General features: G+C 44.2%; 1 protein-coding gene across 2 annotated transcripts in view; it reads right to left on the bottom strand.

The window, feature by feature from the left end:
- LOC131460541 (NACHT, LRR and PYD domains-containing protein 12-like) overlaps positions 1-25,781 on the bottom strand; it is a 216,418-nt gene that overhangs the window by 140,739 nt on the left and 49,898 nt on the right. The gene's annotated exons all lie outside the window — the stretch shown is intronic.

Raw genomic sequence — 25,781 nt, 5'->3', positions numbered from 1 at the left:
TTAAAAACTCTTAATAAAGCTAACTCCGTACTATGCATTGTTTTAAAACCAGACTGGAAAACCTCCAGGATATCATGCTCATCCAGGAACGACTTCAACTGAGCGTAGACAACTTTTTCCAGGATTTTAGAAATAAAAGGCAGCTTGGAGATGGTCTATAATTGGCTAGCATACCACAATCAAGGCCAGGTTTCTTAAGCAGGGGTTGCACCACAGCATGTTTAAAACTTTGGGGGACAACACCAGAAGACAGGCTGCTGTTAATAATGACCAGAAAATCATGTCCTCTTTAGAGAAGGGCTGGAGTCGGATCTCTGTGTGCAGCCAGTCACGTGTGCTTCAGAGGACACACAATGAAAGGTTTCAATATCATCACAAAATACACATTTATTTGTTTCCAAACCAAATCTCTGCCGTAACATTTCACTGGACGGTTACACAGCATTTAACATTTTAAAATGGACTTCTTTTGCTTTTGGATTTATGGGAAATTGTAAATATTTAGATCACAAAGAATATATTCAAGATTCAAGATTCAAGATTTCTTTATTGTCATACCAACACACATTAGACATGAGGTCAGAACGAAAATCAGTCTCTCCAGAACTCGGTCGGCCCAGCAAAAGAAGAATAAGAAAAGAAGAAAGAAGAACCAACAGTTTAACTTAACAAAATATAAATTAAAAAAAGTTCAAAGTTTAGACCTCTGGAGGTAAGGTGCTGTGCAAAAAGAATTTTGTTCAAGGGTGGTGTACGGTACTGGGGGCATGTGCAAAGTACAGTCCGTGGGGGGTGGGGGCAGCAAGGCTATGGGGGCTACAGAGAGTTCAGGAGTCTGACAGCTCCAGGGTAGAAGCTGTTCCTCAGTCTCGTTGTCCTGCTCTTGATGCTCCTGTCCTCCTGCCTGAGGGGAGGGGGGTGAACAGTGTGTGTGCTGGGTGAGTGGGATCTCTCATGATGCAGGTGGCCCTTTTCCTGCATCTGGAGGTGAAGATGTCCGTGATGGTGGGGAGGCTGCTGCCCACGGTTCTCTGTGCAGCTTTCACCACTCTCTGCAGAGCCTTCTTCTCTGCTGCAGAGCAGCTGCCGTGCCACACAGTGATGCAGGAGCACAGGACACTCTCCACTACACATCTGTAGAAGGTGATAAGGGCTGACCTTCCTAGTCCAGCACGTCTCAGCCTCCTGAGGAAGTAGAGGCGCTGGTGTGCCTTCCGGACCAGGCTGGAAGTGTTGCTGCTCCAGGTGAGGTCGTCCTTGAGATGCACGCCCAGGTACCTGAAGCTGGAGACCACTTCCACCGCTGTTCCTCCGATGTGCAGGGGAGAATGGGGGGGATGTCTGCTCCTCCTGAAGTCCACGATCATCTCCTTTGTTTTCTTTGTGTTGATGCAGAGGTTGTTTACCCTGCACCAACCCTCCAGGTGTTCCACTTCCCGCCTGTAGCTGGACTCATCGTTGTTGCTGATGCGTCCAACCACTGCTGTGTCATCAGCAAACTTTACAATGTGACAGCTCGGATGTTTAGGTGAGCAGTCATGAGTGAGCAGGGTGAACAGAAGAGGGCTCAGCACGCAGCCCTGGGGGGAGCCAGTGCTGAGGGTGATGGAGGTGGAGGAGGTGTCGTGGATCCTCACTGACTGTGGCCAGGACCCAGTTGCAGAGGGGGGGGCTCAGTCCGAGTGAAAATAGTTTATGGATCAGGGTCTGTGGTATGATGGTGTTGAAAGCGGATGTGAAGTCGAGGAAGAGCAGGCGGACATAGGAGTCTTTGCTCTCCAGGTGAGTGAGGGCTGTGTGGACCACAGAAGAGATGGCGTCCTCTGTGGATCTGTTTTTCCTGTATGGGTATTGGTGGGGGTCCACAGTGATGTCGATGCTGTCCTTGATGTGCATTCTGACCAGTTTCACTTCATGACTATCGGGGTGAGAGCTACTGGCCGATAGTCATTCAAGCCTGTCACTGTGGAGCTTTTGGGGATGGGGATGATGGTGGCAGTCTTCAGACAGGTGGGAACAACTGACTGCCTGAGGGAGGTGTTGAAGATGTCTGTGAACACCTCCGACAGCTGGTCAGCACAGCCTTTCAGCGCCCGCCCAGGGATGTTATCGGGACCAGCGGCTTTGTGGGGGTTGATCCTCCTGAGGATATTCCTCACCTCTGCCGCGGTCACACTGAGGGGCGCATCACCTGGTGTTGGGGTGAGTCTGGTGCTGGTAAAGCTTCTGGGATTCTCAAAGCGAGCGTAGAAGCTGTTCAGAGCATCGGGCAGAGAGGGGTCCCGGGGGCACTGTGCATCTCTAGTGTTGTAGTCCGTGATGCATTTTATGCCCCTCCACATGCTCCGTGGGTCATTGGAGGAGAAGTGATCCTGGACCTTCTGGGCATAGGTGGATTTTGCCCTCTTGACCCCTGCGATCAGCTCCCTCCTGGCTGCCCTGAGAGCCAGTGCATCTCCTGACCTGAAAGCTGCATCCCTAACCTTGAGCAGAGACCGGACCTCTTTGTTGAGCCAGGGTTTCTGGTTTGAGTACGTTGTCACTGTCCTGGTGGTAGTGACGTCCTCCAATATAATATCTTTGGAGAAGATTTGTTTGATGCACATTTGAAAAGACAATAAAGGGTGTGTGAGGTTTTATTAGGAATTTTAATGCTCTCAAAGTTACAGCTTCCAACTAGGAGATGTGGAACATTAGGAGTGATGTGAGTTGAGTTTGAAATAATCCCTTGAATTCAATTCAAAGCAGGATTAGGGATGGCTTTCATTATAGATGCAAAGGAATTACGATTAACAACTAGATCATATTCAAGGCAAAAATGTTCATGTGTCATCACACACTAAATGAATTAAAGACCAAATACCTTTATCCATGCAGTTCTTGTTATACAGCGACTTTTAATTGTAATGTATCTATTTGTTACGAGGGGTGAAATTATGATTGTACAAAAGTTTCCAATATAAAAGGACTTGCTGGTGAAACAGGGATCATTTAACAGGACGTTTCTGAATATTGAAATCACACTTTAATAAAAAGTGCCTCCATATGATACCAGAAGCTCTTATTGTGAAGGAAGGATTTGAACCCGTTCATGTTCAGTGTTCCATTGATAAAATCTGTGTATTCTCTTAATAAAGTGCATCTTTTTCTTCCAAATATAATCCAAATGAATTTGGTTGACCTTCTGAATGGCTCTGTTAGGGAAGGCCAAAGAATACGCTGGATAGAAACATCTCCATATGCTTTCAATCTTAGTAAGAAAGACTCCACCTAGTAAACTGATGTCTCTCAATAACCAGGAGTTCAGTTTAGTTTGACTGATTGAGGTATTACACTCCACACATAGATACATGTATCCCTAAGTATTGAACAGCTGATTTGATAGGAATGTTTTCTGTTTCTGCTTCTGTTAAATCACTCTGATGAATTTGTTCAAATCAAGTTTCAGCCTCGAGACGTCGCATTATCTTGGGGACCTCAGTTTCACAGAGACGGTCGTATCGTCTGTGCGCTGGCTTCAGTAGCATCATCTGCTGTTTCAGCCCAGTTCATCCACAGTGATGACCTGCAGAGCCAGGCATTGAGACACCTACACAAGACAATCAATGACAGCGCATAAAGCATCATATTCACTGTGATGTTCCCACTCTGGGAGGCGTTTTCAAAAATACCGCATGGATGGAACGGCACAAAAAGTGATGCATATTCACCTAAACCTGTTTCCTCTAAATCTAAATGGATTTAATTGTTCTGCATTTTTTTTCTGCCGTCCAAATTCACGTGACAACAGCCAACAGTCACTCATCACTGTGCTTTGTTGTAAGTTTAACTCTGTGAACATTCATCAACACATTTCACATGATTTTCTGTTAAAGAAGAAATCAAACTAACGATTGAGATCATTAGTTTCATACGCTCTCCTCAAATCAACCAGTGTCAGAGTCTTGGCTTCACATCCACTTTTCAATAAGGGACTACGGCCTTACTTTAGCAGCTTCTGCTAACTCCAGCTGTAACGTACACAGGTGATTACCAGGTGTTTCAGCCATGTTCTCTCTCTGGTTCTCAGTGCTGAAGTCAAAACAGGCTGCTGTAACAAACACGTGACTCTCAGCGAGCACAGACACATCTCTCAGCAGACTGTGTAAAAATGCTCGACTAAAGCCAGAGTACTGAGAGATTTCTGTGCTTTGGGAACATCTCTGACCTCTGCTAAAATAAACTGTCACTGAGAGTTTTACAATCATCTGTGGTAAACTATGCTTATACAAGCTGTTGATTCAATGACTGACACCCCCGACTCTGAGCACAGCGGCCCTGCTCCCATGTTGCAGTCCCCGAGGGTTTTTGGACATGTGAGAGCTCTTATCTCTTGCAGGTAGTGCATGACACTCGGGGCTATGAGGGCACACGTCCATGCCAAAGTGGCTTTCCCCCCCTTTTCCCGCCGCTCTGAATCTGCACACCAGTGTGTGTTCACAGGTTCTGACTGAACGAGTGGCATGCCTGTCTCGCATGGAGGAACTTCTGCGTGCCAGTTTCACGCTAAAGCCCATTCCCACGTCAGTCAGTAACAGCTAAGAACAAACAGCACAGGTGACGAGCGTCCATGTTACCAAACACGTACAGTATATCATCCAGCAGCCTCTGCTCACGTCAAACCTTGTCTCCACGCCTGGAATAATACTAAACAGAAACAAACATGAATACACCATCACTTTTGGGAAAAGACCAAATCCATGATCTCCTGCTGCAGGTCTGGCATCCAGGCCTGAGTCCAGCCAAGACAAGGAGCAAGGCTGTGACTTCCATGGACCACTGTCGTCATCAGGGAACTATATGTATCAAGTAACTGGCTCTTAGAGTATCTCACAGGAACTATAGACATTCACTCATTCATTCCTTCATTCCTTTTGTACCACTTTATCCTCCACATGAGGGTCGCTCTCAGCTGACATACGGTAAAAGGCAGCGTACAGCATGGACAGCAGACCAACAACCATTCACTGTCACACGAGAAATGTATAATACATCATTTCTAACTATCTGAGGTGCTACAGACGCACAAATACTTAGGAGCTAGAATAGATTCCACGTTGTCTTGGGAACTCAAACACAGATCTCCAGCATCTGTGTTTCATGTGGAAGTGAGACTCTTCCATCACTCCTTATTTGACAGTGTGTGTTATCGCTTGGTCGTTCTCTTTATCAGTGAACTACTAAAACTGCTAGATCAGGGCTCTCAAACTCCCGGCCCGGGGGCCACATACGGCCCGCATCTTGACGTAAAGTAAAATGCAATTTAGCCCTTCAAGTTTATTTTTATTTATTTGTTTTCCACAATTACAAGAACAATTTTGCGTGCAATTTAACATTTTATAATAATAAATACTGTAAATAAATCCAAAATGACTTCACGGGACGTGCTGACGACATGAAAGAGAAGCGCAGAAGAAGAAAAGGTAAATAGTAGGAGAAGAAGAAGAAGAAGCTCTCCAAACGTAGGCGAAATATTGTAATATTATCAAACAATATTTGAAAATAAACCCCGTTTTCAGAAAGATTTGTGATTTTTTTTCTGATACTCGTCTCAAACACTCAAGTGGCCCCCCACTGAGATGACAGTGCCAGCAGTGGCCCCCAGCTCATTTGAGTTTGAGAGCCCTGTGCTAGATCCTCAACATGTCCTGTAGTCTTGTGTCACAGGGAAGAGACAGACATATTTGATGTCTATGAGTCATCAGGCAGGTACGAGGCGTCTGTGTGCACTGAAATAGTGTCTGTGAAGATGAGTTGAGTTGTTTTACAGTTCACTTTTCCCCTCCTCACTCCCATGTCGTGTCAACTCGCTGATGAATTCCACAAGTTTGTTTTTTGGAGTGTTGAATATACTCCAAAGAAATATACACAGAACAAAACTACTGTGCTGCTTTTAACTTGAATCACTTTACATGTAAACACATGTAAACACATGCAATATGCAAATGAGACGTGTGCCAACCAATAATTCATTCATGTAAGTTGTGAAAGGAGCCACTGTGTGTGTGTGAGAATGCACTTGTGTTTTTGTATCGCTGGGATTTCTGGGATTGTCAAATGTAGTCAAACATTCGTCTGCTTGGTGCTCACACAATTGACTCAATAAATGGAACTCACTCACTCACACACACACACACACACACACACAAGCAAATGTGACGCAGTTGTCGTGCAAAATGAGGCAATAATAAATGTGCCAATATAAGTTGGTGTCACTGATTCTTCTGCAGCATACTATAAACCTTGTTGCACCACAAAAGCACCAGTTACAATTTCAAGTGAATGACATGAATGTAGAAAATGTCCTGTTGATGACTCAAACACTCATACACATGGAAAGCATCATTTAACAATGACTGCATATGAAAACACATGGAAGTGAAGGACAGATGGAAACATTCTGTAGGTCATTTACAATGTACACTCTATGACAGCATCTGTTGCCAAGATCCATGGCCCACAGGAGCTGTGTGCTTCTGCTCAGACCTGTGTGACCCATGTCTGCAACACCCGTGACACCTGGCCCAGTTTAATGTGGCACTCACACCATGTGGGACAACCGGGAGATATGACTTTGAACCCAAGAATGTCTATGAACATAGTTCTTGGTTTGTAATTATTGATTTTATCCAAAGAGAAGTTAAGATCAGGCAATATTCACAGTTTCACTTGAACAACATGGAGAACAGTGGTCAGCCGTTACATGAAGGCTCCAGTGCATTGAATAAGAATAGAATGACTTTCAGATCAAAATCTTTCATACGTTGTTAGATTAGATTTAGTTTTGCTTTCACTCTGCTCCCCAGCTCTGGAATTCCCTCCTGACCTCCAAAACACTGACTCCCTCCCCCATTTTAAAATGTTCACAAAATCATAGTCTCCATGACGACACAGTACTCTTACATTTTCTTTTCTTTTCTTATTATATTTTACTGTATTTGATTCTCATTTTATGTTGCATTTGTGTGTAAGGTGATCTTGAGTATTGGAAAGGCGCCAACAAATATAATGTATTAGTATGATTATTATTATTGTTATTATGATGATGATTGTCAATAACAATCATCATCATAATAATAATAATAATAATAATGTTATTATTCTTACTATTATTACAGTTATTGTTATTATTATGAGGATTATTATGATTATTGGTATTGTTGTTATTATTATAATACATTAGATTAGATGAGATTCCTTTATTGTCACTGTACAGTACCATGAGATGTCATTTGGAACAATCGCCATCAGCAGTTTAAGGATAAGATAAATACAATAATAACAATAGTAAATACAATGAACAATCAAACATAACAATAAAAATAAACATTTAATCTGTGATATCTGACCCTGTAGAAGTTGTATTCTACAGGTGAATGAAGTGAAAAATCATGAGCAATGAAAATCTTTTAAATGTTACACCAAGATGGATCAAAAATACTAAAAACAAAACTACCATTATAACATTATTTATAATATAATAAACAGTTTATTATATAATAATAAACTGTGGAGCATGTCACGCTCCACAGTGTTTTGACAGTTCCTTCCAGTCCAGCATGTCTGCTGACGTCCATCCACTGCAACCCTGCAGCACACATCAGGGTATTATTAGGCTTATATTCCTCAATATCTTCACTAACTTAGTAACACTTGTAACTCATTCTCTACTCCATCAGTCACTTACAGATGTGCTTCAATTAAGAATAATCTCTTACCTTTACAGGGATTAAAGCTCTTATCTCTATCCAGACTCTTACTATATTCTGATCTATATTTAGTATAAATGATCTACTGATATTATATATATTCCTTCTATTGCTTATACATGTATCAGGCTGTCTGTCGTCATGGCGACACTAGTATCGGTCAATCCGACTGGTCGTACCTGCTCCGGTGAACAGAGCTGAAGCAAAACTCGCCAAAGTTGGGATGATCCTATTTTTTCTTTGATCTCTTTCTATCCGTCCTTCTTCTTTTGCCCAGTTCCAGCAGTGAAAACAGCTGAAGCTTCACTTTTCATCCACAAACTGAATCAACACAGGACGCGTTTGTCTGCGTCTCGTGAGAGTTTGCTTGTTATTTGATCTTGTTGGACGTAGTAACCATGTGTTGCGTGTGCTGGAGTTTAACTCGCAGGAAGGCGTCACACAGCACATGTGGTTCCCCATCAGCGCTATAGACAATGCTCATATTTCTATTGTGTCAAGATCGTCGTTGGAAACATGGTTTTCTGCCCAAAATCACAGGAAAACCCTGAATATTTCCTTTTAGTGACTTTAACAACAGTCTATGAATGAGTAAGTGAATTGACCTGAATAACATGAATAATGTTTCATAATGTCACTTTACTACAGACCTGTATAGTATGGCCTCCCTGTCATGTCTGAGTCTACTATGGGTCAGAGAGCGCCACACGGTGGAGCACGTGGCGAGGAAGGTTTCTGGTTTGCATCCCGGTGCGGGATCCTGATCTGCGTGGTTTTCACCTCAAAAACATGCAGAGGTTAGCTGGACACTCTAAACCACATGTGTCAAACTGGTGGCCCGGGGGCCACATGTGGCCCTCCCATCGATTACATGCGGCCCGCCCACCACTGTGCGAGGTGATGGAATAGAGACAGATTATAAGACTAAATGTATTTTTATAATAGTAACAAGACATTGGGTTGTAATCATTGCTTTATTAAAAGTATTACACTCAACATGAAATGACATATATTTAAGCTGTTTTAATCACAATTATCCTCGTCATTATTTGCTAAATTTTCAATTGAATTCTCTGTTTTTGTGCATCATGAATATGTTTTTATTGTGAATCATTTGATATCAAAACAAGCAATTCTGTCTAATATCATAATGAATATCTTGTATCGGCAGCCCGTGGCCAAGTGGAAAGGGAACTTGGCTTGTAACTGGAGGGTCGCCTGGTCAAAAGGGCTGGGGTACCCCTGAGCAAGGTACCCCCATTGCTCCTAATTCTAGGATGGGTCAAATGCAGAGAAATCATTTCCCTAAGGGGATTAATCAAGTATAAGATATTGCCCACCGGCTACTAAATAGTTGTTTTTTTCCCTGTATGTCGGCCCCCGCTTGACCAGACTATATGCTCATTGGCCCCCAGGTCCACACTCACATCTATGGACGGTTTGAGCCTAAACTGTCCATAGGTGTGAGTGTGTGAGTGTGTGAGTGGTTGTTCCTCTCTGTATGCTGGTGACCTGTCCAAGGTGTGACCCCGCCTTTCACCCGATGTCAGCTGGGATTGGTACCAGCAGCCCCATGAACAAATGAATGAACGAATGAATGAATGAATAATTAAGGCGATGAATCAGAAGAACACAGCAGTTTCTTTGCCATTTGAAACAATGTTTTATGATCAATGCACACACTGTATAACACTGTTATTAGACGTGAAGAATCTGCCCATCATATTTACCACAGACTGCTGTGCTCCACCCCCTCACACACCCCCTCACACACACACACACACACACACACACACAGAGGAGTGCCTGTAATTAGGTGTGTTTAGTTTAAACAGCGTGCCAGCGTAGCCTCAGCCACAGTTCCCTGGAGACCATGCTGCCAATTTCACTGAGTCAACACATGTATCCATACAGTACCCAACGACTGGTGCTCAGAGTGAGTCACACACACACACACACACACACGTGCTGACACTCTCAGAGTATTAGCTCGTAGTTAGCGCCTCTTTCTGGAGGCCTCTCTGTGCACTCAATGCATTGTGGTACAGAAGAGTGGTGACTTTAGAGTGGTAACATCATCGCTGTTGCCTGGTGCAGGATCCACTTTGTACATGTCTGTCGTGACCCATTACAGTTGCTAATGTTGCTAAAGTTATGACAAACGCTTAAATATGGACGTAGTTTCATTTAGTTTCCCGTGGACACATGGTGGAGCAGTGGCCAGCACTGTTGCCTTACAGCAAAAAAAACCTGGGTCTGTGATCCAGTCCGACTTAAGGCCTTTCTGTGTGGAGTTTGCATGTTCTCCCGTGTGTGTGTGTGTGTGTGTGTGTGTGTGGGTTTCCTTCCACAGTCCTAAAACATGCAGAAGTGGACACTGGACACTGTTGTTTGTCTCCCTGTGATGGACTGCTGACCTGCAGGCTGTGACGGGCTCCCGCGGCCCCTGAGCCTCATGTAGACGACAAAGTGGTCGACAATGAATGAATGAATGAATGAAAATGAATTTTTGTTTTTAAGGCCATGTGATTTATTTATCACCATCAAACTTATAAGGTAATAAAAGGTAAAGACGTTTTTAATATTTCTAATATCATTAATATCATGATCATAAAGTCATATTATTAGGAACAATAACAACGTGTTAAAAGTAGTTTTATAACTCCACATTCTTTCACTCAACATGTATCTTCATGTCTAATTCATGTGTTCATCACTAACTTTAGGGTTACACATTGATGGAAAGCTTTAGGAATCTGTAAATAACTACTTGTTCCTGGTTTTCCATGGCTGACATTACACAGCTGAGGTGATTATGATCCTCATTCAACTTTCATCTACAGCTTGTCCTTTTCTGAGAGTCACACTGAATGAGATAATGAAGATGGTAGTGATGATGATGATGATGATAAATGATATCCTGTTCTCTAACTCTCCTCTCTTCACCCACCTCTCCTTCACTAACCTCCTTCCCTTCCCCCTCCTTTGTCTCCTCTCTCCTACTCCAACCGTCGGAGGCAGAGTCTGGTTCTGTCAGAGATTTCCTCTGTAATAATTGTAAGGTCTTGATCTTATCATATAAAATGCCTTAAGATAATGTCTGTTATACAAATAAGCTTGAGTTTCATTTAAAATGACATTTCTAAATGAGTGTGCACTTCACAGGACACATGGAAGGAAAATGTCTCTCTATTGATTAGTGTGAGTGTGAGTGTGTGTGTGTGTGATGGTGGAAGTACAAATGAAGTGCATCAGTAAAGCTGTTCTTCTTAAAGCAGCTGTTATGAGGCAGCGACGTCTGCTCTGTTTGTGGAACTTCGATGGCTGCGTTCTTCACTGCGCTGGTGTGTGTGTCAGAGGTCAATCTCCAGGTTATGTCATTTAACTTCTATCTGCGATCACAAATGATTCCTTGCTTGCTCGACATCAGCAGTAACAATGTGCATGTGTGCATGTGTTTGCAGGTGGGACACACTACACTCATTCATACAAGTCACCTGGTTGTCTTGGAGAGTGTGTGTGTGTGTGTGTGTGTGTGTGTTTTCACAGCTGGCTCTAAGTAGCCGTCAAGGTCCCACAGAAACCATAACCCTTAAATTTGACCTGGCAAGCTACACACTGCAGCTCAAGTCATCTATGTTTCAGGAAACACAGTTACACACAGTTAAACATTATTATTGTTATTATTATTATTATTATTATTATTATTATTATAATAATAATATTAATATTATTATTACTATTATTATTATTATTGTATCATTATCATTATTATTGTCATCATTATTTTTATTATTCATATTATGGTTAATATTATTATCATTATTGTTATCATTATTTTTATTATTCTTATTATTCATATTATTATTATTATCATTATTGTTATGACTATTTTTATTATTCGTATTATTATTATCATTATTGTTATCATTATTATTGTTATCATTATTTGTATTATTCATATTATTGTTATTATTATTATCATTATTGTTATCATTATTGTTATCATTATTCTTATTATTCTTATTATTCTTATTATTATCATTATTGTTATCATTATGATTATCATCATTCCATTCTTTGAGAGGTATAGTAACACTTAGCTCAGTTGTCAATAACCTGAAGACGTCTGCTGTATGTATTCATGTTTAAACAGGAAGAGACACCTTGCCCCTCGACAGTTTTGCATGGTCACATGTAGACATATGGTGGAGGTTGTCCATTAAAATCCTGAGGTAGAGGAACATTTCCTCAAGCCAAGGTTCAGAACATCACAATATCTAACAACTGTAGCTCGTTCACTGGTTACATCCAATATACTATATTATGTCTAACTGAATTAAATCACATTTTTAACTTGCAGTTGTAATGGACCCAAGTGCATTGTCTGTCTGCAATAAAAGAAACAAAGGTGCACAATGGTATAGTCACATTTTCTGCTCATTTCTCACATTCAAAGACATCGAGAGTGCGTTACTCTGTTTTGAACACAGCTGTGACTGCAACCATGTTTGCAGGGAGATGACACAGCGTGATGGAAGTACTGCAGCAGGTGTTTGAAGTGCACATAGAGGAAACCTGACCGACGAGTACACATGGTGTTAGAATTATAAGTGGTCTAAACTTTAGACAGATGAACAGGTATGAACCTCTCATGAAGTGTGTGCTCTTATGTCTTTGACTTTTTATGTGAATCATTCAGATGAAACAAACAGACAAACAAACAAAGATTTTTTTTTATTTTCAAAATGAATATTCATTTTCAAAGTTTTCAAAAGATAAATTGAAGCGACTCAAAAGCGTTGAACTAGGGAGTGGTTGATGACTGAGCACACCACACCACACACTGCCCAAATGTGCCCAGCCATTGAAAAACCAGCAACAAGTAGGAGGAGGGGCATTTTGAGTTATTTACAGACTATGGAAGTGTGATTTCTAAGCTTTCCATCAATGTGTAACACATGTAAATCTGAAAATACTTGAAGAAGATGTGGACATTTGGATGTAGGCACTCCTCAAGTGTGTGAGTTTAGGGAGAATTTTAGCCTCAAAGATGTTCACCTTCTGGGAGCCAAGAGACAGAATCATCACATTTACATTGTCCATCTCTTTCAGCCGCTAAATAATCTATCCGTTTGTTGTTCATAAGCTCTGGAGAAAGTTTGCGACGATGAGGTCCATTCACACAACACGCCATAAACATGTGTGTGTGTCTGTCACAAATTCTAACAAGCCTCTGTCTGCCTCTCTTGCACATATTGCAAGCACCCTCCGTGGGGTGAAGTAACAAAAAGCCTCTCTGTACAATAAACTGAGATGTGATTCTTAGAACCCTCACTGCGTCCGGCACCGATGAGTCGGGCTGCACCTGAACCCCGTGTGAGAGCGAGTCAGTGTCACTTTTATTTTCATTGAAACTGTTTTTCTCGTGGTCCAGTGTGTAAGAATTAGATTCACAGATGTGGATAGAGTTCACATCAGTTACGTGGATAGAGTTCACATCACAGATGTGGATAGAGTTCACATCACAGATGTGGATAGAGTTCACATCAGTGATGTGGATAGAGTTCACATCAGTGACGTGGATAGAGTTCACATCAGTTACGTGGATAGAGTTCACATCACAGATGTGGATAGAGTTCACATCAGTGATGTGGATAGAGTTCACATCAGTGCCGTAGATAGAGTTTACATCAGTGACGTGGATAGAGTTCACATCAGTGATGTGGATAGAGTTCACATCAGTGATGTGGACAGAGTTCACATCAGTGACGTTCACATCACTGATCAGTGATGTGGACAGAGTTCACATCAGTGACGTGGATAGAGTTCACATCAGTGATGTGGATAGAGTTCACATCAGTGATGTGGATAGAGTTCACATCAGTGACGTGGATAGAGTTCACATCAGTGACGTAGATAGAGTTCACATCAGTGACGTGGATAGAGTTCACATCACAGATGTGGATAGAGTTCACATCACAGATGTGGATAGAGTTCACATCAGTGATGTGGATAGAGTTCACATCAGTGACGTAGATAGAGTTTACATCAGTGACGTGGATAGAGTTCACATCAGTGACGTGGACAGAGTTCACATCAGTGATGTGGATAGAGTTCACATCACAGATGTGGATAGAGTTCACATCACAGATGTGGATAGAGTTCACATCACAGATGTGGATAGAGTTCACATCAGTGATGTGGATAGAGTTCACATCAGTGCCGTAGATAGAGTTTACATCAGTGACGTGGATAGAGTTCACATCAGTGATGTGGATAGAGTTCACATCAGTGATGTGGACAGAGTTCACATCAGTGACGTGGATAGAGTTCACATCACAGATGTGGATAGAGTTCACATCAGTGACGTGGATAGAGTTCACATCAGTGACGTGGATAGAGTTCACATCAGTGACGTGGATAGAGTTCACATCACTGATCAGCGATGTGGATAGAGTTCACATCACTGATCAGTGATGTGTAATTCGATGGCACTGAACCAGGCTGGTATGAACGCACCCTTAGTGACATCTAATGGTGAGAATGCAGATTGCAACAAACAAATGACTTCTTCGCTCACCGCTCCCCTTCCCAAGCGTGTCAGGAACTCCAGTGGCCTCTGCATACAAGAAACACTCACACACAACTGTCCATTCTCCACTCACACTGCGGTTTCATGTACTACACACACACTGGGCTGGTTTGTCCATTTGGGCTACTGTAGAAACACTGCTGTCAAAGACCTTCTCTTCAAGTACTTGTTAAGGTTTATTCTAAGGCGATGAAAACCAAATGACTTTTATATTAAAGCAATTATACACTTAAAGAGACATACGCATGGGTAGTTTATTCAGTTTCTGCCAATTAACCCACTGGACCTTTAAATAATCCCAGACTAAACTCTACAGAGAGCTCCTGTTCTCTTCAGTTGAGATTTTTACATGATTTATATAAATGTTGTGAATGTTCCTGACTTGCAATAATGCAGGTTTTGGCCAACAGTGGGTGCATGTGTGTGTTTAGTATTGCATAAGGGGGGTTCCCATGTTCTCCAAACAAAAGAGTGACTGTTGATTCTGTAACATTGTGACCACAGAGCTGCAGTGTGTCTGGAACATGTTGGGAAACACTCTGTCACTGAATGAGATCTTGTTGTGTATGAATGTGAGACAGAAAGTGTGTCTGGGTCCTCACAAGTGTGCAGTCCACGGAGGAGACCACTCTGTCGGCTAAGTACTGAGGAGACATGAGACGTTTACTCCACACAACTCACCACTTCTTCTTCTTCTGGCTGTAGAGCGAGAGGTTAATGCTGCCCTCCACAGTCTTCACCCCTAATCTGCCAAAACAGTTCAACATGTCTGATCTAAAATATAATTCATTTTCCAACATACTTTTAGAAGCAATATTTTAAAATTTTTGTTTTTGTTTTTTCCAGGCAGTTCCGATTTTGTGTTGTACCTGTTTTATTCGTTTTGATGGAGACGCTGACGTGGGATGACAACCATGGAGAAGTACAATCATTTCCCCTAATTCTCTTCATTCCATAAACAAATAAGAGAGTAACCATGTTATAAATGGATATGCTCTTTCACCAGTGACAGAGACTTTCATCTTGGGAGAGATGACCGCAGTGTCAAAGAAACGCTGCTAAAGATGTCTTTTCATTGTTTAATGAAATGTGCTGTTTGTTTTGAGATTCATCGAGTATTCTTTTGTCCATAAAATGTGGAAAAATGTCGATCAGTGTTTAATAAACCTGGAAATCATGATGTCAAATATCTTTTCAGTTTTAATGATATTATTCACATTTAAGAAGCTGAAAAACCAATTCATCGATTATCAAAATAGATTAATTTAGTCATCGATTAACAATCGAATAAGCCTAACATAACAGCCCTACTGGTTACCTACCAATGATTAATCATCCATTTTGGCGAAGCAATGTGTCACTAATATCAACCAATGCCGCGTCTCGTGTGATTTATAATATACTTTTTTGATTAAATGATGACAGCCCAAATACAAATTCTTCTGAACTGTTTAAATATTATGAATAATCATTTGAAACTTCTTAGTAAGTCCTTCTTTTTAAATACAGTAAGTGTCAGGTTGTAGATAGTTGTCTATCTTAGAACAACAGGCATACTTTGCATTTTCATTACTTTTTGGACCACAGAAGGTTTCATTTGTAGTGTAAGTGTAACTAAACCCTTAAACCCCATTGTTCAGGTGTAAACCAGTGTATCTGGACCAGGGTATCTGGTTTATTAGCTGATCCAGTTCAGTTCCTCACTCAGCTCTCAGACCACTTCTTGGCATTGTTTTTTTTAAATTAGGCATTTGGCAAAGTTAAGAGGGGGTTTACTTTACCTTTAACCTGTGCAAGTAACTTCCTGTCTCAAACCCAAACCACAATGTAAACATGTATGCTTCCATCAAACCAAGCTTGTTTTAATGCAATGCTTTAATTCAGAAAAAAATGAATTGAAATGTATTGATTTATGAAAATGATGTTTTTATTCACAAAAACAGAACCATTTTTTCTCTCCTCATTTTGGAAAAAACATCTATTTAATTAAACAACATTGATCAAACTATTGTTTGTTTGGTTTTGAATGCAGAAAAAACAGCATTTTAAAACATATTACATTATATACTGTGTTGTTATGTCCTCTTCCACCTCTGGGTGGTGTAGTTCTCTCTGTCTATATTTTCTGTTGGCTGCTCTTGTTCTCTGCCTCTCCCTAATGTGTTCCAGGTGTGGATCCTAATCATGGGGTGGAGCCACTATCTATAAGAGCAGGTCTTCTGCAGTGTGAGGCTCTCTCTCATCTGAGGCGTGTCTCCATACCGACTGAAGCGCCTGCCATTTTCCTGCTTTTGTTATGCTTTCACATTCATGATTGCTTCAAATTCCCTGTTTAAATATTATTTTGTAAATAAATACCCCTAGACACATGCTCCTTTTCACTCTGGTCATGGTTGTGTTGCAGTTAGGGTACCTGGTTGTAACATAATGGGGGCTCGTCTAGGGGTATGATCCTCGCTTGGGGTGCGAGAGGTTCAGGGATAGAGGTCCAGGATCACATGGAGGTGTTGATTGCGACTTTGGTGAGTACCTCAACTTTTACTGGGTGTTAGTGATTGCATCTCAATTAGTAGCCGCCGGGCGGTGACAGACTTCGTCACTTTGTTATTTTAGTTGTTTTTTTTATTGGTGGTAATCCTTATTCGGTTTGTTATCGGTGGGTTGCAGTTGGCTGTGTAATTGGTCTGCTGCGCCCTCACGAGCTAAACAGTAAATCCAGGTAGGGAACCCACTGAAGACTAGAGAGAGGGTGAGTTTAGTTTTATTTTGTCTTGGTAGGGGTTGAGGTGTAATTGCGAATCATCCAGTCATCCAGTGCTCACTAGATATCGCTTTAGTTGTAATTTTGTGCACTGTGAGTGCAGTGTTGTAACAGGTTGATCTGTATTGGATTAGGCTTTGGGCTGCTGTGATTTTGTGGGTTTTACCCATATTTGTTAGTCTAAATCTGTGATTCTCCTGTTACGAGTTGTGGTTTGGTTAAAGGGCCTGTTTGAGGAAGTTGTGGTCGTTTTAGGGGATTTGATGGCCACTTGTTAGTTTTTCATTTTGGTTGCAGCCATTCGAGTTTGTTTGTTTGTTTGTTGTTGATTGTCACCATGACATCGGTGGCAGAAGATTTCATTGAAAATCCTTCAGTGGAGGCATTTCATAGCCTCACGAAGGATCATCTATTAGAGGTGGCAACCGCGTTTGACATTACATGTCATTTAGCAGACACTTTTATCCAAAGCGACTTACAATGGAATTGAGTACAATCAGCAAGGGGTGGAGTCGAACTTGCGACCATTGCGCCCATGATGTCTTTCGCATCATGGTACCAGTCTTAACCACTGAGCCACTCCACCCCCATTTGCTTAGTACATTGAGCACACATTGAGCTTAGTAGCTTGGAAAAATGCTTAAAACACACTTTTAAGTCAATAATACTTCCTTTTCTTGTTGAAGAAGGTAGGTTGCCACCTGTAGATATGAAAGAAGTTATTAAGCTAAAAGAGCTTTCTATCCGAGAGAAGGAACTTGACAACGAAAGAGAGCGATTGCATTTAAAGAGCTCAGCTTGAGTTGAGACGTTTAGAGACTAAGGCGAGAGAAGATAATCTTGATTTGGCTCAATCTAGCTCATTTGATATATCAAAGAACATCCGACTCGTACCACTGTTTGTTAAGAAGGATGTAGAAAAGTATTTTCCGCACTTTGAAAAAGTGGCATTGACTCCTAAGTGGCCTAGAGATGTGTGGCCGCTGTTAACTGGCCGTGCTCAGGAGGTGTATGCGGCACTGTCTGTAGAACAAAGTGCAGACTACAACAAAGTTAAAGCATCTATTCTCCGCTGCTATGAACTTGTTCCAGAGGCATACCGGCAGCGCTTTAGGCGCTATAAGAAAACTGAGCGTCAAACCTATATGGAGTTTGCACGTGAGAAAGAAGCGCTTTTTGATCGCTGGTGCTCTGCGAAGGAAGTGAATAGTCAGGCGAAGATGCGTGAATTAATGTTGGTAGAAGAGTTTAAGAATTGTATACCTATGGCTGTGTTGACATATCTGAATGAACGTCAGGTCAACACCTTGCGGGAAGCTGCACTAATGGCAGATGAGTTTGCCTTGACCCATCGCACACGTCTGACTTTTCCCACTCTAGTCAGGCCGAGAAGTCGAGTAAATCTTCCGGTAATTCTGAACCAATCTGTTATTACTGTAAAAAGCCCGGACATATGTTGGCAGAATGTCCCGTTCTGAAGAAGAAACAGGCTGCTAAGGCCGTAGGTTTGATTAAAGTGACTCCACAGCCATCATCTCTTGTTGCATTTCCTAACGACTCCAAGTCTGGGTACGAGCCTTTTCTCAGTGACGGTTTTGTGGCCTTGCCTGGTGGTGAACATCCTGTTCCAGTGCACATTTTGCGCGATACTGGCACTGCGTTGTCATTACTATTGGAAGGGGTTCTACCTGCGTCTGAAGAGTCGAAGACTGGCACCAGTGTTCTTGTTCGTGGCTTTGAGATGGGCTCAACTGTGGTTCCTCTCCATCGAATTGAGTTGAAGTCCAATGTAGTTAATGGTAGCATTGCCGTTGGTATCCGCAAATCTTTGCCAATTCCAGATGTAACTTTTATTCTTGGGAATGACATGTGTGGAAAAATGATGGTGAAGTGTTGCCTCATGTTGCTGTTCCAGTCAAGCCTTTAGTCCATCAGTGCACACAACAACACCCTGATGTTTTCCCTGCCTGTGCAGTTACACGTGCTATGGCAGCGCGTTCTAGCTCCTCTGATGGGAAAGAGTGCTTGTCTTCTCCTGTTGATTTAAATTCTTCTGATTCATTCTGTGATTTGTCTGATTCTTTTCTTGTTGCCCGAGATTATTTTAAGAAGACACCTAACTCTCCTACCAGTGCTCTTTGTGCTGGGTCTGAGAGATTGAGGAAAGTGAGTAACGAGACTGTGCGCCTTTCTCGTGAGAAGCTAATTGATGCTCAGAAAGTTGATGTGTCCCTGGCCTCATTGTTTCAGCTTGCCTCATCGGATGTTGATCTGGACAAGGAGCCGCAGTGCTTATTTTTCCGAGATGGCATCTTGATGAGGAAGTGGAGATCTTATAATGTTCCAGACGAGTGTAACTCTTTAGAGCAGATTGTGGTGCCATCTGGGTATAAAGATGAGATTTTGAGCGTGGGTCATGATGGTTTGGCCGGTCACTTGCGTATGTAACCCTTTTACCACCAGCTCGCGTATTAAAACCCTAAATACTCTATGGCAAAAGACACATTTCAAAAAGTATATCAGTCTAGATATACTGATATATGTATGATTCTCACTCATTTACCAGTTGGAGACTGGGGAAACACACTCGACCTGTAAACTCACTTCAACAACAAACATAATATAATAAATCAAACACAAATTCCTCAGTTTCAAGAACTGTATTAGAATGCAGGAAACACACAATCAAAAACCTTTTTCTATGGAAAATTAAAAAAAAGAAGGTTTTCTCTTATTAAACTGTCTTATTCTATTTTGAGTGCACTCGTTTTGACTATCGTTGGCGCGCTTAAGTTGGAGCTCAGTAGCAATACCTCCGTATACCTCCTCGGCAGGACCAGGCCGCAGGACCGTCTCCGCCTGCAGCACCTCGTAGCGACAAAACTCCGTCTCCCTCGGCAGCAGCGAAACGTCCTCCGTTGGCAACTCTCCTCCGAGGCGACTCTTTGAAGCTCTTCGCGTCCCTGTCGGCGGTGTCTCCCTTCAGCGTAATCGTGGCGTTAGCCTAGCTCCGGCTAGCCACTCGACCGAATCTGTCTCCGTACTTTACAAAAAAAACACAGCGGTGGAGAGTCCAACCCTCACACACTCGGAACACGCAACCAAATCACAGTTCACAGTCAGTCGCGTGAAAGAAAACTTCCCACTGGCAACACACACTGCTACGGAGTCTCTGCTCTACCATTCACCATTCCCTCGGTTTTTCTTCTTCTTCCTCTCTCGAGTCTCTCCCCCCTGAAGTGTAAAAAAACCAAACAGATCATGAACTTCATTACGTAATACAACATAACAGAATTACTTTTAACTTTTTAAAAGCATTCATTTTAAACACAAATTATTTAGACATTTTAATACCTTATTTATCTTTTTTACCTTTACCATGAACCTCTCCGGGAACCATCACCTTACCGTGGTGGAGAGGTTTGAGTGCCCCTGTGATTCTGAGAGCTGTGTTGTCTGGAGCCTAGTGCTCCTGGTAGGGTCTCCCAAGGCAAATTGGTCTCAGGGGAGGGGCCTGACGAAGAATGGTTCAAAGACCTCATGAAAAAACAACAGAGGAAGAGAGTGACCCTGCCCGGAGGAAGCCCGGGGCCCCTGCCTGGAGCCAGGCCCAGACGGACGGCCCGTGAGCGAACGCCTGGTGGCCGGGTCTACCACGGGGCCCGGCCGGGCACAGCCCGAACAAGTCCCGTGGCCTCTTCATCGTCCTCCTGTGGACCCACCACCTGCAGGGAGATCGACTGGGGTCGGGTGCGCTGCCACATGGGTGGCAGTGAAGGTCGGGGATCTCGACGTACTGGACCTGGGCGGCAGAAGCTGGTTCTGGGGACATGGAACGTCACCTCGCTGTGGGGGAAAGAGCGGGAGATGGAGCGCTACCAATTAGATCTGGTGGGGCTTACCTCCACGCACAGCCTTGGCTCTAAAACCACACTCCTGGATAGGGGTTGGAAGTTATTCTTCTCTGGAGTTGCCCAAGGTGTAAGGCGCCGGGCGGGTGTGGGGATACTCACAAGCCCCCGGCTGAGCGCCGCTGTGTTGGAGTTTACCCTGGTGGACGAGAGGGTCGCCTCCCTGCGCCTTAGGGTTGCGGGGGGGAAAGCCCTGACTGCTGTTTGTGCTTATGCACCGAACAGCAGCTCGGAGTACCCGGCCTTCTTGGAGGCCCTAGATGGAGTCCTGCAAGGGGCTCCGTCGGGGGACTCCATAGTTCTGCTGGGAGATTTCAACGCGCACGTGGGCAGTGATGGGGAAACCTGGAGAGTCGTGATTGGGAAGAATGGCCTACCTGATCTAAATCAGAGTGGTCGTTTGTTATTGGATTTCTGTGCAAGTCATGGACTATCCATAACAAACACCATGTTCGAGCATAAGGACGCTCATAAGTGTACTTGGTACCAGAGTGTCCTTGGCCGAAGGTCGATGATCGATTTTGTGATCGTTTCATCTGATCTAAGGCCGCATGTTCTGGACACTCGGGTGAAGAGAGGGGCAGAGCTGTCAACTGATCACCATCTGGTGGTGAGTTGGGTCAGAGGATGGGGGAGGACTCTGGATAGACCTGGTAAACCCAAACGTGTAGTGCGGATGAACTGGGAACGTCTGGAGGATGCCCTGTCCGAGAGGCCTTCAACTCTCACCTCCGGCGGAGCTTTTCCTGTATCCCTGTGGAGGCTGGGGACTTTGAACCTGAATGGGCAGTGTTCAAAGACTCTATTGTGAAAGCTGTAGTGGAGAGCTGTGGCTCCAGGGCTTTAGGTGCCTCAAGGGGCGGTAACCCTCGAACATCGTGGTGGACACCGGTGGTCAGGGAAGCTGTCCGACTGAAGAAGGAGTGTTTCCGGGATATGTTATCCCGGAGGACTCCTGAGGCAGTTGCAAGGTATCGACAGGCCCACAGGGCGGCAGCCTCTGCTGTGGCAGACGCAAAGCAGCGGGTATGGGAGAAGTTCGGAGAGGACATGGAGAAGGACTATCGGTCGGCACCAAGGCGTTTCTGGAAAACCATTCGGGGCCTCAGGAGGGGAAAGCGGGGGACCATCCAAGATGTGTACAGTAAGGATGGGACACTGTTGACCTCGACTGAGGAGGTAACCGGACGGTGGAAGGAACACTTTGAGGAACTCCTGAATCCGACATCTGCACCCTCTGTGGTGGAGGCAGAGAGGGAGGCTGATGGGGGATCATCGTCAATCTCCCTGAGGGAGGTCACTGAGGTGGTTAAACAACTCCGCAGTGGCAAGGCCCCAGGGGTTGATGAGATCCGCCCAGAAATGCTGAAGGCTCTGGGTGTGGAGGGGCTGTCTTGGATGACACGTCTCTTCAACATTGCGTGGAGGTCGGGGTCAGTGCCGAAGGAGTGGCAAACTGGGGTGGTGGCCCCCCTTTTCAAAAAGGGGGACCTGAGAGTGTGTGCCAATTACCGGGGCATCACACTTCTCAGCCTCCCTGGTAAGGTTTACTCCAAGGTACTGGAAAGGAGGGTTCGACCGGTAGTCGAACCTCGGATTCAAGAGGAACAATGCGGATTCCGTCCTGGTCGTGGAACAACGGACCAGCTCTTTACTCTTGCAGGGATCCTGGAGGGGGCCTGGGAGTACGCCCATCCGGTCTACATGTGTTTTGTGGACCTGGAGAAGGCGTATGATCGGGTTCCCAGGGAGATACTGTGGGAGGTGCTGCGGGAGTATGGGGTGAGGGGGGCACTACTTAGGGCCATCCAATCCCTATACGCCCAAAGTATGAGCTGTGTCAGGGTTCTCGGCACTAAATCAGGCCTGTTTCCTGTGGGTGTTGGCCTTCGCCAGGGCTGCGCTTTATCACCAATCCTGTTTGTGATTTTCATGGACAGGATATCGAGGCGTAGTCGTGGGGGAGAGGGGTTGTGGTTTGGCGGGCTTGAGATCACGTCGCTGCTTTTTGCAGATGATGTGGTCCTCATGGCTTCGTCGGCCTGCGACCTTCAGCGCTCACTGGATCGGTTTGTGGCCGAGTGTGAAGCGGTCGGGATGAGGATCAGCACCTCTAAGTCTGAGGCCATGGCTCTTAGCAGGAAACCGGTGGATTGCCTTCTCCGGGTAGGGAATGACTCCTTGCCCCAGGTGAAGGAGTTCAAGTATCTCGGGGTCTTGTTCACGAGTGAGGGGACGAGGGAGCCGGAGATGGGCCGGAGAATCGGAGCGGCTGGTGCGGTACTGCATTCGCTTTACCGCACAGTTGTGACGAAAAGGGAGCTGAGCCGGAAGGCAAAGCTCTCGATCTACCGGTCAGTCTTCGTTCCTATCCTCACCTATGGTCATGAAGGTTGGGTCATGACCGAAAGAACGAGATCGCGGGTACAAGCGGCCGAAATGGGATTCCTCAGGAGAGTGGCTGGCTTTTCCCTTAGAGATAGGGTGAGAAGCTCGGTCATCCGGGGGGAGCTCGGAGTAGAACCGCTGCTCCTTCACGTTGAAAGGAGCCAGTTGAGGTGGTTCGGGCATCTGGTGAGGATGCCTCCTGGGCGCCTCCCGAGGGAGGTATATCAGGCACGTCCAGCTGGGAGGAGGCCTCGGGGTAGACCTAGGACAAGGTGGAGAGATTACATCTCCACTCTGGCCTGGGAACGCCTCGGGATCCCTCAGTCGGAGCTGGTCAATGCGGCTCAGGAAAAGGAAGTTTGGGGTCCCTTGCTGAAACTGCTGCCCCCGCGATGATGATGATGATCACCTTCCTCACCTTTCCATCTCAGAGGGCTGATATCCTGCAAGTGGTTAATGAATTTCCTGAACTTTTCGGGGATGTGCCACGGCAGACTCCGGTTATTGAGCATGACATTGATGTTGGGGATTCAGTCCCAATTAAACAGCATCCATACCGCGTCGATCCGGTGAAACGGGCCGTGTTAAAGAAAGAAGTTGAGTACATGCTGTTGAACAACATTGCTGAGCACAGCATGAGTGCCTGGAGTTTGCCGTGTATTCTTGTTGGGAAGTCCGATGGTACCTTACGTTTCTGCACTGATTACAGGCACGTTAATGCAGTAACAAAATCTGACTGTTATCCATTGCCTAGGCTGGATGATTGCATTGACCGCGTGGGATCAGCTGTATACGTGAGCAAGTTTGACTTACTAAAAGGCTACTGGCAAATACCGCTTACAAGTAGGGCTAAGGAGATTTCCACATTTGTTACGCCAGATGATTTTCTTGTCACGTGTCATAGCCTTTGGAATGCGAAATGCTCCTGCGACATTCCAGCGGTTAATTAATACCGTACTGTCAGGTATGCCAGGTTGTGATGCCTACATAGATGATGTGGTTCTTTGGAGTGCCTTGTGGCCGAATTTATTGATCAAATTCGCCAGTTGTTCCACCGTCTTTCCTCTGCCAACCTTACCATCAATTTGGCAAAGTGCGAATTTGGTAAAGCGACAGTAACGTACTTAGGCAGAGTCGTGGGGGGGGGGGGGGGGGGGTCTGTCAAGTGCGCCAGTTGGATGCAAAAGTCTCTGCAATTTGCAACTTTCCTGCCCCTGCTGATCGCAAAGAGCTCCGGAGAGTCTTAGGTATGGTGGGCTACTACTGTGGATTTTGTGAAAACTTTTCCTCTGTAGTGGCACCACTGACCGACTTGCTAAGCCCAAAAGTAATGTATCAGTGGACTGAGCAGTGCCAAAAGGCTTTTGAAAACATCAAGGCACTGTTGATTTCTGCCCCTGTGTTGGCTGCACCAGAGTTCACAAAACCTTTTCCCCTGGCGGTTGACGCTAGCGATCAGGGTGTGGGCGCTGTCCTTATGCAAGATGGTGCGGAAAATGTCAGCCACCCCGTCTGCTACTTCTCTAAGAAGTTTAACCATCACCAGCGGCGGTATTCTACCATTGAAAAGGAGACGCTTGCCCTGGTCCTTGCAGTCCAACATTTCAGTCAGACTCTTTATTAGAATGAGTTTGATTTGCACACACACCAATTATTGATAGTGGATTTGACCTCTGCATTTAAGCCTTTCTTATTACACAAACACAAACCGGCGCAGGAGCAGTCCATGAGGACCAAAAGTGGGTAGGTATCTTACTCAGCACCACCCCAGCCATGGACCTGTCCTGGGATTTGAACAGGCGACCATTCGATTACAAGCCCAGTTCCCTGTTGCTCTGTCATTGGCTGCTGTCATATCATCAGTGCTTAGCTGTAGTTTTTGTTATCTACCTCCTCTGTTATTGCATGGAACCTAAAACTGCTTCCTGTTGTGATGCTGGAAGTAAAGTGGCACATGAAGGAGTGTGTGAGGAAGAGAAGGATGAAGGAGCACCTGCACTCGTACCAGTTTGTGAGGTTGATTTATGTCACTGTATTTTGTCATCAGACATAAAAGTGGTTTATCATCATCATTTACATCACATAATATCTCTTTTGTTGATGTTTAATGGCACTTTGCAGTTGTTCAGCTTCAACTTAAACAGTTCTCGGTTTTTTCTTTTTCTATGAGGTTTAACAGCAGCTTGCATTCTTGTTTGGTGATTGTAAACCATGCCGATTCCTCTTTCTTCTAATAATAATAATATTTCCCGGCAGGCTGTACACTGAGAGGAGCAATGCTGCCCTCCACAGTTCTTAAACACAACTCAAAGTTGATTTTCAACACTCTTCAGCTTCTAATAAATTTGTCAGCACAGAAGTTCAAAGTGCTTCTTCTA

The sequence above is a fragment of the Solea solea genome, chromosome 6 (assembly GCF_958295425.1).
Source record: "Solea solea chromosome 6, fSolSol10.1, whole genome shotgun sequence".
NCBI lineage: Eukaryota > Metazoa > Chordata > Actinopteri > Pleuronectiformes > Soleidae > Solea > Solea solea.
This window is presented reverse-complemented; position numbering and strand designations above follow the sequence as displayed.